Raw genomic sequence first — 12580 nt, forward strand, 5'->3', positions numbered from 1 at the left:
CTATCTAAATTGAATGATCCTGGAATTATTTGTTATACGTCAGCCTTTACACAACTTTGGGTAAAGGGCGAGGGCAGTCATTGTCCTCCAATATTCTTGGGACTACTGGCATGAGCCATAAAATCCGCTCCTGACACTTTACCACATATGTGCAAGGGTACATCGACCGAGACTAGGAATGAGCACCACGTTCGAATTCATCAGTTCTTAGATATTTTTTGAGTATATCATTTGCACCTACAGTCATCTCTACCTGATATATGTGCCTACTCCTATAGTAAAGGCTGTCTCCCTATCACTTGGAATCATTTCAATCTCTTTGAAAATAGAAAGCAATGAAGAAAGTATCAAACCAAGTATGGGTACTGTTATGAGGCCTTTTTCGAAAAATCTCAGAATCTGATGCCAAACTGCACAGTTCTCATCCTCTCTGAAGAGGGAAGAGTGCCAGGCAGGCTCTGAAATCCTCATGGGTCTCACGAGGTCCTCATATCTGGACCTCAGATTACATCTGCTCAAGTCAGTCAACGTCCTCAGATACCTGTTGTCATCATAGATCCAGAAAGGCCTTCGCTCAACACATGAGTTTTCACCTACCAAGTGAAACCCCAGAGAGCTAGACTCCTGGGCCTTGACAAGAAAGTTCAAAACTGTGCAGGAGGCATGTAGCTCATTCTGTCAAAGGTGGTGGGGAAACACAGTGACAGGATTGAAGAGCCTTTCCCCTCTGACACCTTATGAGAAAAATAGAGGTCAAAACATTGCATTTGGTCGGTGTCACTGGCCCCAAGTCGGGTAGCTGTGAATGTTCCCTGAAATTATGTACTTAATCTTTACAACAGAGATTTTGGTAAGAATAGAGAAAACATTCAAGTAAGCAAAATGGCTTTGTTCCTATCTAGATAAGATTTTGTCAACATCCTAATTTGCGGTTTTGATTCTATGCTCTTCCTCTTAACCCTACTTTAGGATTCCTCCTCCTGTTCCTTTCTTCCATGTATGTTCCTCTCCATCTTACAGTGCCCAGTATTGAGCCTTCCAGTTGTCCTGCAATTGTCAATGCTCTGGAGGATTTTGTGATGTATGTCACATGACCACCAGCTCGTTCCATATTTCCTTGGACAACAAATTGGAACACACAAGCCAAGCTACATTTTGGTCCATATACATTTCCAGGTATCCCACAGGACATTGACAGGGACAGGAGTTGGGTTCTGTGTTCCTGATTCCTGAACCTTCTCTTCTTATCACCTCTCATGTCATGTTTCTTCAAATGAACTCAAATCCACCCAGTTTCCAAGATGAAGGAAGGCATTGCATTTAATACCAAAAATATTCTTCGTTTTGTTTTGTTTTGTTTTGATTTTTCCGACAATGGAAAACTAGATTTCTGGCTCAACATAATCCATAATCATTTATAAAAAGAATAATTATGGTTCATTGTCAACTCTGTTTGGGGCTGCGAAAACTTTATGGCAATTCACTTGAATTTTAGAAGGCAAGATTGCAAGTTTCCATGCTACTTACAAGGACGTGAAAACGCATGGGTTGCTCTCTTAGTATCCACGCCAGAGGATCAAGGATAGATGAAATTTGTGAGGATTATTGTTCTGTGCTCTAGGGGTCTAGACTCCTAACACCCTATCAACTTCCTTTGGGTTCCACACCTGTCAGGGCAGAAAGAAGAGTTTAATTCTTTGAGCTTGAATGTCCATAAGGGAAGGAGCTGGGAGAAGGCTTTTCTTAGTACTTCTGGATATATTATTTAGAATTGGAAGCTTCAAGGGTAGCTACAAAAGAAAGTCACATAGTCCAATAACTTCACCCAACTAATGGTTTTCCAAATGCACATCAACATACTAATGGTATTAGGTAGTATCCTTGTCACATGCTTGGGTTGGGACTACCTAGCTAAGTCCCCTACAATGCCAGGGCCATAACAAGTGTTCCACCAGCAAGAGGCAAGATGAAGCCTAGGTTGTTTAGCCATAAGAGGGACGTCAAATGATTCTCATTTCTAGAGGTACACAGTAGGTAAATATTTAGTCAGCCGAGACTGCAGCCTGCCTACAAACAAAAGACACCATGGGAATCAGCGTCACTGCTTACCTGTCCTGCCAGAACGGAAGCACCAATCCAAGTTTTAGCCTGCAACATAATAAGTATGAAGGTTATCAGAAAAGGAAATGCGTCTAGGCAACCTTGACTTTCTAAAGTGTCCCGACCTTCAAGTCTGCCAGCCGTTCAGTATTTCCCAGAACCAACTATTGAATTCATTTCCTCCCTTCCAATCCCCTCAGATTTTAGCCACTGTGGCAAAAATTTTCTTCTTCTGATGGCTTCCTCAAAAGCTGTCTGTGAGAGCATCTTTGCCAGTGCCAGCAGACACAGTGTGGACGCCTCTCAGTGGGCAGCAAGGAAGTTCAACAAAGCAAAGAAGAGGCACTGCCTATAGCATTGCAGTATGGTCATTCTTAACTCCTCCTCGTTTCTCAAAGTAAAAACGAACAAGTAGCACAGAGGTGAAAGTCAATAAGCCCTATGGTATCTTTGAGATTTCAGGGTGTCATTGAAATTTATACTCTGTGCATGGAATTCTTTCCTTGTTTATCCAACAGAGTATTCCATAATTAACTTTAGATTTCTTCCATGCCATGCAACCTCATCTTGGAAGAGAGGGGAATCCAAAGGTGCCTTTTTGTCTACATGTATGTTACCATGTCTCGATTCTTGGAACTCAAGTCTTCCACTTGGAAAAGCGTTGGAATCATCTACCATGCTTCAGGTTAAATCTGATGAAAAGAAGATGTTTTGTACGCACTAACTGACTAGCCTGTTGTCAAATACTCATGGGTTGCTTTTTAATAGAGTATGTTGTACTACACATCTGAGATTACATGATGTCCTTGATTGGATATTCAAGTTTCAACCATGGTTGTAGAAATTGTGTATCCAGCAAGAGTTACCAAGAGTCCTATCCTCCTGCTTCCTAAATGTCTGTTAGTAGTAAGATATATATATATATATATATATATATATATATATATATATATATATCTGTGTGTGTATGTGTGTGTAAGTTCTGAATTAATTATGTTCATCATGAGGATATTAAGAAGATTCAGTGTGTGGTTCGTTCTTGTTTCATTGGAGAGTTAGCGTGTCTGCTCCATTATCAGGACTGTGGGTCTACCAGCTAGCAACATGTTCTTTAGAAATATCTTTCCTTGTTTTTTAAAGGAATAGTTGTTTTCATAGATCTTGGGTAACACGCAAATTTTGTTAGAAGAGATGATGTGCATCTGTGTGAGAACTGCACTAAGAGGAAGAATGTACGCAGGTGGAAAACAGAAACAACAACAAGAAATAACAGAAAGCAAAGCCCAATTGTCATTTCCATGATGGATCAACTGAGATGGTTTCCATGCGAGAGAGAGAGATAGGTAAACACAACATGCTCTGGAAGATTTTGGCAGCTAAGACATAATTGAAGAACACCAATAAAACTAGGGAATGTCTCAAACAGGTGCCCTGGCTTATCACCTAGCCATTATTATCTAGAATTTACCCAGCCTCCAACAGGAAAGACCATTTCAATTTTCCCTCTATCTAAATTGAATGATCCTGGAATTATTTGTTATACGTCAGCCTTTACACAACTTTGGGTAAAGGGCGAGGGCAGTCATTGTCCTCCAATATTCTTGGGACTACTGGCATGAGCCATAAAATCCGCTCCTGACACTTTACCACATATGTGCAAGGGTACATCGACCGAGACTAGGAATGAGCACCACGTTCGAATTCATCAGTTCTTAGATATTTTTTGAGTATATCATTTGCACCTACAGTCATCTCTACCTGATATATGTGCCTACTCCTATAGTAAAGGCTGTCTCCCTATCACTTGGAATCATTTCAATCTCTTTGAAAATAGAAAGCAATGAAGAAAGTATCAAACCAAGTATGGGTACTGTTATGAGGCCTTTTTCGAAAAATCTCAGAATCTGATGCCAAACTGCACAGTTCTCATCCTCTTTGAAGAGGAAGAGTGCCAGGCAGGCTCTGAAATCCTCATGGGTCTCACGAGGTCCTCATATCTGGACCTCAGATTACATCTGCTCAAGTCAGTCAACGTCCTCAGATACCTGTTGTCATCATAGATCCAGAAAGGCCTTCGCTCAACACATGAGTTTTCACCTACCAAGTGAAACCCCAGAGAGCTAGACTCCTGGGCCTTGACAAGGAAGTTCAAAACTGTGCAGGAGGCATGTAGCTCATTCTGTCAAAGGTGGTGGGGAAACACAGTGACAGGAATGAAGAGCCTTTCCCCTCTGACACCATATGAGAAAAATAGAGGTCAAAACATTGCATTTGGTCGGTGTCACTGGCCCCAAGTCGGGTAGCTGTGAATGTTCCCTGAAATTATGTACTTAATCTTTACAACAGAGATTTTGGTAAGAATAGAGAAAACATTCAAGTAAGCAAAATGACTTTGTTCCTATCTACATAATATTTTGTAAACATCCTAATTTGCGGTTTTGATTCTATGCTCTTCCTCTTAACCCTACTTTAGGATTCCTCCTCCTGTTCCTTTCTTCCATGTATGTTCCTCTCCATCTTACAGTGGCCAGTATTGAGCCTTCCAGTTGTCCTGCAATTGTCAATGCTCTGGAGGATTTTGTGATGTATGTCACATGACCACCAGCTCGTTCCATATTTCCTTGGACAACAAATTGGAACACACAAGCCAAGCTACATTTTGGTCCATATACATTTCCAGGTATCCCACAGGACATTGACAGGGACAGGAGTTGGGTTCTGTGTTCCTGGTTCCTGAACCTTCTCTTCTTATCACCTCTCATGTCATGTTTCTTCAAATGAACTCAAATCCACCCAGTTTCCAAGATGAAGGAAGGCATTGCATTTAATACCAAAAATATTCTTCGTTTTGTTTTGTTTTGTTTTGATTTTTCCGACAATGGACAACTAGATTTCTGGCTCAACATAATCCATAATCATTTATAAAAAGAATAATTATGGTTCATTGTCAGCTCTGTTTGGGGCTGCGAAAACTTTATGGCAATTCACCTGAATTTTAGAGGGCAAGATTGCAAGTTTCCATGCTACTTACAAGGACGTGAAAACGCATGGGTTGCTCTCTTAGTATCCACGCCAGAGGATCAAGGATAGATGAAATTTGTGAGGGTTATTGTTCTGTGCTCTAGGGGTCTAGACTCCTAACACCCTATCATCTTCCTTTGGGTTCCACACCTGTCAGGGCAGAAAGAAGAGTTTAATTCTTTGAGCTTGAATGTCCATAAGGGAAGGAGCTGGGAGAAGGCTTTTCTTAGTACTTCTGGATATATTATTTAGAATTGGAAGCTTCAAGGGTAGCTACAAAAGAAAGTCACATAGTCCAATAACTTCACCCAACTAATGGTTTTCCAAATGCACATCAACATACTAATGGTATTAGGTAGTATCCTTGTCACTTGCTTGGGTTGGGACTACCTAGCTAAGTCCCCTACAATGCCAGGGCCATAACAAGTGTTCCACCAGCAAGAGGCAAGATGAAGCCTAGGTTGTTTAGCCATAAGAGGGACGTCAAATGATTCTCATCTCTAGAGGTACACAGTAGGTAAATATTTAGTCAGCCGAGACTGCAGCCTGCCTACAAACAAAAGACACCATGGGAAGCAGCGTCACTGCTTACCTGTCCTGCCAGAAGGGAAGCACATCTCCAAGTTTTAGCCTGCAACATAATAAGTATGAAGGTTATCAGAAAAGGAAATGCGTCTAGGCAACCTTGACTTTCTAAAGTGTCCCGCCCTTCAAGTCTACCAGCCGTTCAGTATTTCCCAGAACCAACTATTGAATTCATTTCCTCCCTTCCAATCCCCTCAGATTTTAGCCACTGTGGCAAAAATTTTCTTCTTCTGATGGCTTCCTCAAAAGCTGTCTGTGAGAGCATCTTTGCCAGTGCCAGCAGACACAGTGTGGACGCCTCTCAGTGGGCAGCAAGGAAGTTCAACAAAGCAAACAAGAGGCACTGCCTATAGCATTGCAGTATGGTCATTCTTAACTCCTCCTCGTTTCTCAAAGTAAAAACGAACAAGTAGCAAAGAGGTGAAAGTCAGCAAGCCCTATGGTATCTTTGAGATTTCAGGGTGTCATTGAAATTTATGCTCTGTGCATGGAATTCTTTCCTTGTTTATCCAACAGAGTATTCCATAATTGACTATAGATTTCTTCCATGCCATGCAACCTCATCTTGGAAGAGAGGGGAATCCAAAGGTGCCTTTTTGTCTACATGTATGTTACCATGTCTCGATTCATGGAACTCAAGTCTTCCACTTGGAAGAGCGTTGGAATCATCTACCATGCTTCAGGTTAAATCTCATGAAAAGAAGATGTTTTGTACGCACTAACTGACTAGCCTGTTGTCAAATACTCATGGGTTGCTTTTTAATAGAGTATGTTGTACTACACATCTGAGATTACATGATGTCCTTGATTGGATATTCAAGTTTCAACCATGGTTGTAGAAATTGTGTATCCAGCAAGAGTTACCAAGTGTCCTATCCTCCTGCTTCCTAAATGTCTGTTAGTAGTAAGATATATATATATATATATATATATATATATATATATATATATATATATTTGTGTGTGTGTGTGTGTGTGTGTGTGTATGTGTGTGTGTCAGTTCTGAATTAATTATGTTCATCATGAGGATATTAAGAAGATTCAGTGTGTGGTTCGTTCTTGTTTCATTGGAGAGTTAGCGTGTCTGCTCCATTATCAGGACTGTGGGTCTACCAGCTAGCAACATGTTCTTTAGAAATATCTTTCCTCTTTTTTTAAAGGAATAGTTGTTTTCATAGATCTTGGGTAACACGCAAATTTTGTTAGAAGAGATGATGTGCATCTGTGTGAGAGCTGCAATAAGAGGAAGAATGTACGCAGGTGGAAAACAGAAACAACAACAAGAAATAACAGAAAGCAAAGCCCAATTGTCATTTCCATGATGGATCAACTGAGATGGTTTCCATGCGAGAGAGAGAGAGATAGGTAAACACAACATGCTCTGGAAGATTTTGGCAGCTAAGACATAATTGAAGAACACCAATAAAACTAGGGAATGTCTCAAACAGGTGCCCTGGCTTATCACCTAGCCATTATTATCTAGAATTTACCCAGCCTCCAACAGGAAAGACCATTTCAATTTTCCCTCTATCTAAATTGAATGATCCTGGAATTATTTGTTATACGTCAGCCTTTACACAACTTTGGGTAAAGGGCGAGGGCAGTCATTGTCCTCCAATATTCTTGGGACTACTGGCATGAGCCATAAAAGCCGCTCCTGACACTTTACCACATATGTGCAAGGGTACATCGACCGAGACTAGGAATGAGCACCACGTTCGAATTCATCAGTTCTTAGATATTTTTTGAGTATATCATTTGCACCTACAGTCATCTCTACCTGATATATGTGCATACTCCTATAGTAAAGGCTGTCTCCCTATCAATTGGAATCATTTCTATCTCTTTGAAAATAGAAAGCAATGAAGAAAGTATCAAACCAAGTATGGGTACTGTTATGAGGCCTTTTTCGAAAAATCTCAGAATCTGATGCCAAACTGCACAGTTCTCATCCTCTCTGAAGAGGGAAGAGTGCCAGGCAGGCTCTGAAATCCTCATGGGTCTCACGAGGTCCTCATATCTGGACCTCAGATCACATCTGCTCAAGTCAGTCAACGTCCTCAGATACCTGTTGTCATCATAGATCCAGAAAGGCCTTCGCTCAACACATGAGTTTTCACCTACCAAGTAAAACCCCAGAGAGCTAGACTCCTGGGCCTTGACAAGGAAGTTCAAAACTGTGCAGGAGGCATGTAGCTCATTCTGTCAAAGGTGGTGGGGAAACACAGTGACAGGATTGAAGAGCCTTTCCCCTCTGACACCATATGAGAAAAATAGAGGTCAAAACATTGCATTTGGTCGGTGTCACTGGCCCCAAGTCGGGTAGCTGTGAATGTTCCCTGAAATTATGTACTTAATCTTTACAACAGAGATTTTGGTAAGAATAGAGAAAACATTCAAGTAAGCAAAATGACTTTGTTCCTATCTAGATAAGATTTTGTCAACATCCTAATTTGCGGTTTTGATTCTATGCTCTTCCTCTTAACCCTACTTTAGGATACCTCCTCCTGTTCCTTTCTTCCATGTATGTTCCTCTCCATCTTACAGTGCCCAGTATTGAGCCTTCCAGTTGTCCTGCAATTGTCAATGCTCTGGAGGATTTTGTGATGTATGTCACATGACCACCAGCTCGTTCCATATTTCCTTGGACAACAAATTGGAACACACAAGCCAAGCTACATTTTGGTCCATATACATTTCCAGGTATCCCACAGGACATTGACAGGGACAGGAGTTGGGTTCTGTGTTCCTGATTCCTGAACCTTCTCTTCTTATCACCTCTCATGTCATGTTTCTTCAAATGAACTCAAATCCACCCAGTTTCCAAGATGAAGGAAGGCATTGCATTTAATACCAAAAATATTCTTCGTTTTGTTTTGTTTTGTTTTGATTTTTCCGACAATGGACAACTAGATTTCTGGCTCAACATAATCCATAATCATTTATAAAAAGAATAATTATGGTTCATTGTCAGCTCTGTTTGGGGCTGCGAAAAATTTATGGCAATTCACCTGAATTTTAGAGGGCAAGATTGCAAGTTTCCATGCTACTTACAAGGACGTGAAAACGCATGGGTTGCTCTCTTAGTATCCACGCCAGAGGATCAAGGATAGATGAAATTTGTGAGGGTTATTGTTCTGTGCTCTAGGGGTCTAGACTCCTAACACCCTATCATCTTCCTTGGGGTTCCACACCTGTCAGGGCAGAAAGAAGAGTTTAATTCTTTGAGCTTGAATGTCCATAAGGGAAGGAGCTGGGAGAAGGCTTTTCTTAGTACTTCTGGATATATTATTTAGAATTGGAAGCTTCAAGGGTAGCTACAAAAGAAAGTCACATAGTCCAATAACTTCACCCAACTAATGGTTTTCCAAACGCACATCAACATACTAATGGTATTAGGTAGTATCCTTGTCACTTGCTTGGGTTGGGACTACCTAGCTAAGTCCCCTACAATGCCAGGGCCATAACAAGTGTTCCACCAGCAAGAGGCAAGATGAAGCCTAGGTTGTTTAGCCATCAGAGGGACGTCAAATGATTCTCATCTCTAGAGGTACACAGTAGGTAAATATTTAGTCAGCCGAGACTGCAGCCTGCCTACAAACAAAAGACACCATGGGAAGCAGCGTCACTGCTTACCTGTCCTGCCAGAAGGGAAGCACCTCTCCAAGTTTTAGCCTGCAACATAATAAGTATGAAGGTTATCAGAAAAGGAAATGCGTCTAGGCAACCTTGACTTTCTAAAGTGTCCCGACCTTCAAGTCTGCCAGCTGTTCAGTATTTCCCAGAAAGAACTATTGAATTCATTTCCTCCCTTCCAATCCCCTCAGATTTTAGCCACTGTGGCAAAAATTTTCTTCTTCTGATGGCTTCCTCAAAAGCTGTCTGTGAGAGCATCTTTGCCAGTGCCAGCAGACACAGTGTGGACGCCTCTCAGTGGGCAGCAAGGAAGTTCAACAAAGCAAAGAAGAGGCACTGCCTATAGCATTGCAGTATGGTCATTCTTAACTCCTCCTCGTTTCTCAAAGTAAAAACGAACAAGTAGCAAAGAGGTGAAAGTCAGTAAGTCCTATGGTATCTTTGAGATTTCAGGGTGTCATTGAAATTTATGCTCTGTGCATGGAATTCTTTCCTTGTTTATCCAACAGAGTATTCCATAATTGACTTTAGATTTCTTCCATGCCATGCAACCTCATCTTGGAAGAGAGGGGAATCCAAAGGTGCCTTTTTGTCTACATGTATGTTACCATGTCTCGATTCTTGGAACTCAAGTCTTCCACTTGGAAAAGCGTTGGAATCATCTACCATGCTTCAGGTTAAATCTGATGAAAACAAGATGTTTTATACGCACTAACTGACTAGCCTGTGGGCAAATACTCATGGGTTGCTTTTTAATAGAGTATGTTGTACTACATATCTGAGATTACAAGATGTCCTTGATTGGATATTCAAGTTTCAACCATGGTTGTAGAAATTGTGTATCCAGCAAGAGTTACCAAGAGTCCTATCCTCCTGCTTCCTAAAAGTCTGTTAGTAGTAAGATATATATATATATATATATATATATATATATATATATATATATATCTGTGTGTGTGTGTGTCAGTTCTGAATTAATTATGTTCATCATGAGGATATTAAGAAGATTCAGTGTGTGGTTCGTTCTTGTTTCATTGGAGAGTTAGCGTGTCTGCTCCATTTTCAGGACTGTGGGTCTACCAGCTAGCAACATGTTCTTTAGAAATATCTTTCCTTGTTTTTTAAAGGAATAGTTGTTTTCATAGATCTTGGGTAACACGCAAATTTTGTTAGAAGAGATGATGTGCATCTGTGTGAGAGCTGCAATAAGAGGAAGAATGTACGCAGGTGGAAAACAGAAACAACAACAAGAAATAACAGAAAGCAAAGCCCAATTGTCATTTCCATGATGGATCAACTGAGATGGTTTCCATGCGAGAGAGAGAGAGATAGGTAAACACAACATGCTCTGGAAGATTTTGGCAGCTAAGACATAATTGAAGAACACCAATAAAACTAGGGAATGTCTCAAACAGGTGCCCTGGCTTATCACCTAGCCATTATTATCTAGAATTTACCCAGCCTCCAACAGGAAAGACCATTTCAATTTTCCCTCTATCTAAATTGAATGATCCTGGAATTATTTGTTATACGTCAGCCTTTACACAACTTTGGGTAAAGGGCGAGGGCAGTCATTGTCCTCCAATATTCTTGGGACTACTGGCATGAGCCATAAAAGCCGCTCCTGACACTTTACCACATATGTGCAAGGGTACATCGACCGAGACTAGGAATGAGCACCACGTTCGAATTCATCAGTTCTTAGATATTTTTTGAGTATATCATTTGCACCTACAGTCATCTCTACCTGATATATGTGCATACTCCTATAGTAAAGGCTGTCTCCCTATCAATTGGAATCATTTCTATCTCTTTGAAAATAGAAAGCAATGAAGAAAGTATCAAACCAAGTATGGGTACTGTTATGAGGCCTTTTTCGAAAAATCTCAGAATCTGATGCCAAACTGCACAGTTCTCATCCTCTCTGAAGAGGGAAGAGTGCCAGGCAGGCTCTGAAATCCTCATGGGTCTCACGAGGTCCTCATATCTGGACCTCAGATCACATCTGCTCAAGTCAGTCAACGTCCTCAGATACCTGTTGTCATCATAGATCCAGAAAGGCCTTCGCTCAACACATGAGTTTTCACCTACCAAGTAAAACCCCAGAGAGCTAGACTCCTGGGCCTTGACAAGGAAGTTCAAAACTGTGCAGGAGGCATGTAGCTCATTCTGTCAAAGGTGGTGGGGAAACACAGTGACAGGATTGAAGAGCCTTTCCCCTCTGACACCATATGAGAAAAATAGAGGTCAAAACATTGCATTTGGTCGGTGTCACTGGCCCCAAGTCGGGTAGCTGTGAATGTTCCCTGAAATTATGTACTTAATCTTTACAACAGAGATTTTGGTAAGAATAGAGAAAACATTCAAGTAAGCAAAATGACTTTGTTCCTATCTAGATAAGATTTTGTCAACATCCTAATTTGCGGTTTTGATTCTATGCTCTTCCTCTTAACCCTACTTTAGGATTCCTCCTCCTGTTCCTTTCTTCCATGTATGTTCCTCTCCATCTTACAGTGCCCAGTATTGAGCCTTCCAGTTGTCCTGCAATTGTCAATGCTCTGGAGGATTTTGTGATGTATGTCACATGACCACCAGCTCGTTCCATATTTCCTTGGACAACAAATTGGAACACACAAGCCAAGCTACATTTTGGTCCATATACATTTCCAGGTATCCCACAGGACATTGACAGGGACAGGAGTTGGGTTCTGTGTTCCTGATTCCTGAACCTTCTCTTCTTATCACCTCTCATGTCATGTTTCTTCAAATGAACTCAAATCCACCCAGTTTCCAAGATGAAGGAAGGCATTGCATTTAATACCAAAAATATTCTTCGTTTTGTTTTGTTTTGTTTTGATTTTTCCGACAATGGACAACTAGATTTCTGGCTCAACATAATCCATAATCATTTATAAAAAGAATAATTATGGTTCATTGTCAGCTCTGTTTGGGGCTGCGAAAAATTTATGGCAATTCACCTGAATTTTAGAGGGCAAGATTGCAAGTTTCCATGCTACTTACAAGGACGTGAAAACGCATGGGTTGCTCTCTTAGTATCCACGCCAGAGGATCAAGGATAGATGAAATTTGTGAGGGTTATTGTTCTGTGCTCTAGGGGTCTAGACTCCTAACACCCTATCATCTTCCTTTGGGTTCCACACCTGTCAGGGCAGAAAGAAGAGTTTAATTCTTTGAGCTTGAATGTCCATAAGGGAAGGAGCTGGGAGAAGGCTTTTCT

General features: G+C 41.0%; 4 non-coding genes across 4 annotated transcripts; all 4 read right to left on the reverse strand.

The window, feature by feature from the left end:
- Nucleotides 1-495: 495 nt before the first annotated feature.
- Nucleotides 496-560, reverse strand: LOC132647619 (small nucleolar RNA SNORD109A). Its single transcript, XR_009585966.1, has one exon. It is a non-coding gene; the product is annotated as a small nucleolar RNA SNORD109A (small nucleolar RNA).
- A 3539-nt stretch (nucleotides 561-4099) lies between these two features.
- On the reverse strand, nucleotides 4100-4164 carry LOC132647621 (small nucleolar RNA SNORD109A). Its single transcript, XR_009585968.1, has one exon. It is a non-coding gene; the product is annotated as a small nucleolar RNA SNORD109A (small nucleolar RNA).
- Nucleotides 4165-7728: 3564 nt separating this feature from the next.
- On the reverse strand, nucleotides 7729-7793 carry LOC132647703 (small nucleolar RNA SNORD109A). Its single transcript, XR_009586048.1, has one exon. It is a non-coding gene; the product is annotated as a small nucleolar RNA SNORD109A (small nucleolar RNA).
- A 3538-nt stretch (nucleotides 7794-11331) lies between these two features.
- Nucleotides 11332-11396, reverse strand: LOC132647704 (small nucleolar RNA SNORD109A). Its single transcript, XR_009586049.1, has one exon. It is a non-coding gene; the product is annotated as a small nucleolar RNA SNORD109A (small nucleolar RNA).
- Nucleotides 11397-12580: the final 1184 nt, after the last annotated feature.

This window comes from Meriones unguiculatus, chromosome 14, assembly GCF_030254825.1.
Source record: "Meriones unguiculatus strain TT.TT164.6M chromosome 14, Bangor_MerUng_6.1, whole genome shotgun sequence".
Classification (NCBI taxonomy): Eukaryota; Metazoa; Chordata; class Mammalia; order Rodentia; family Muridae; genus Meriones; species Meriones unguiculatus.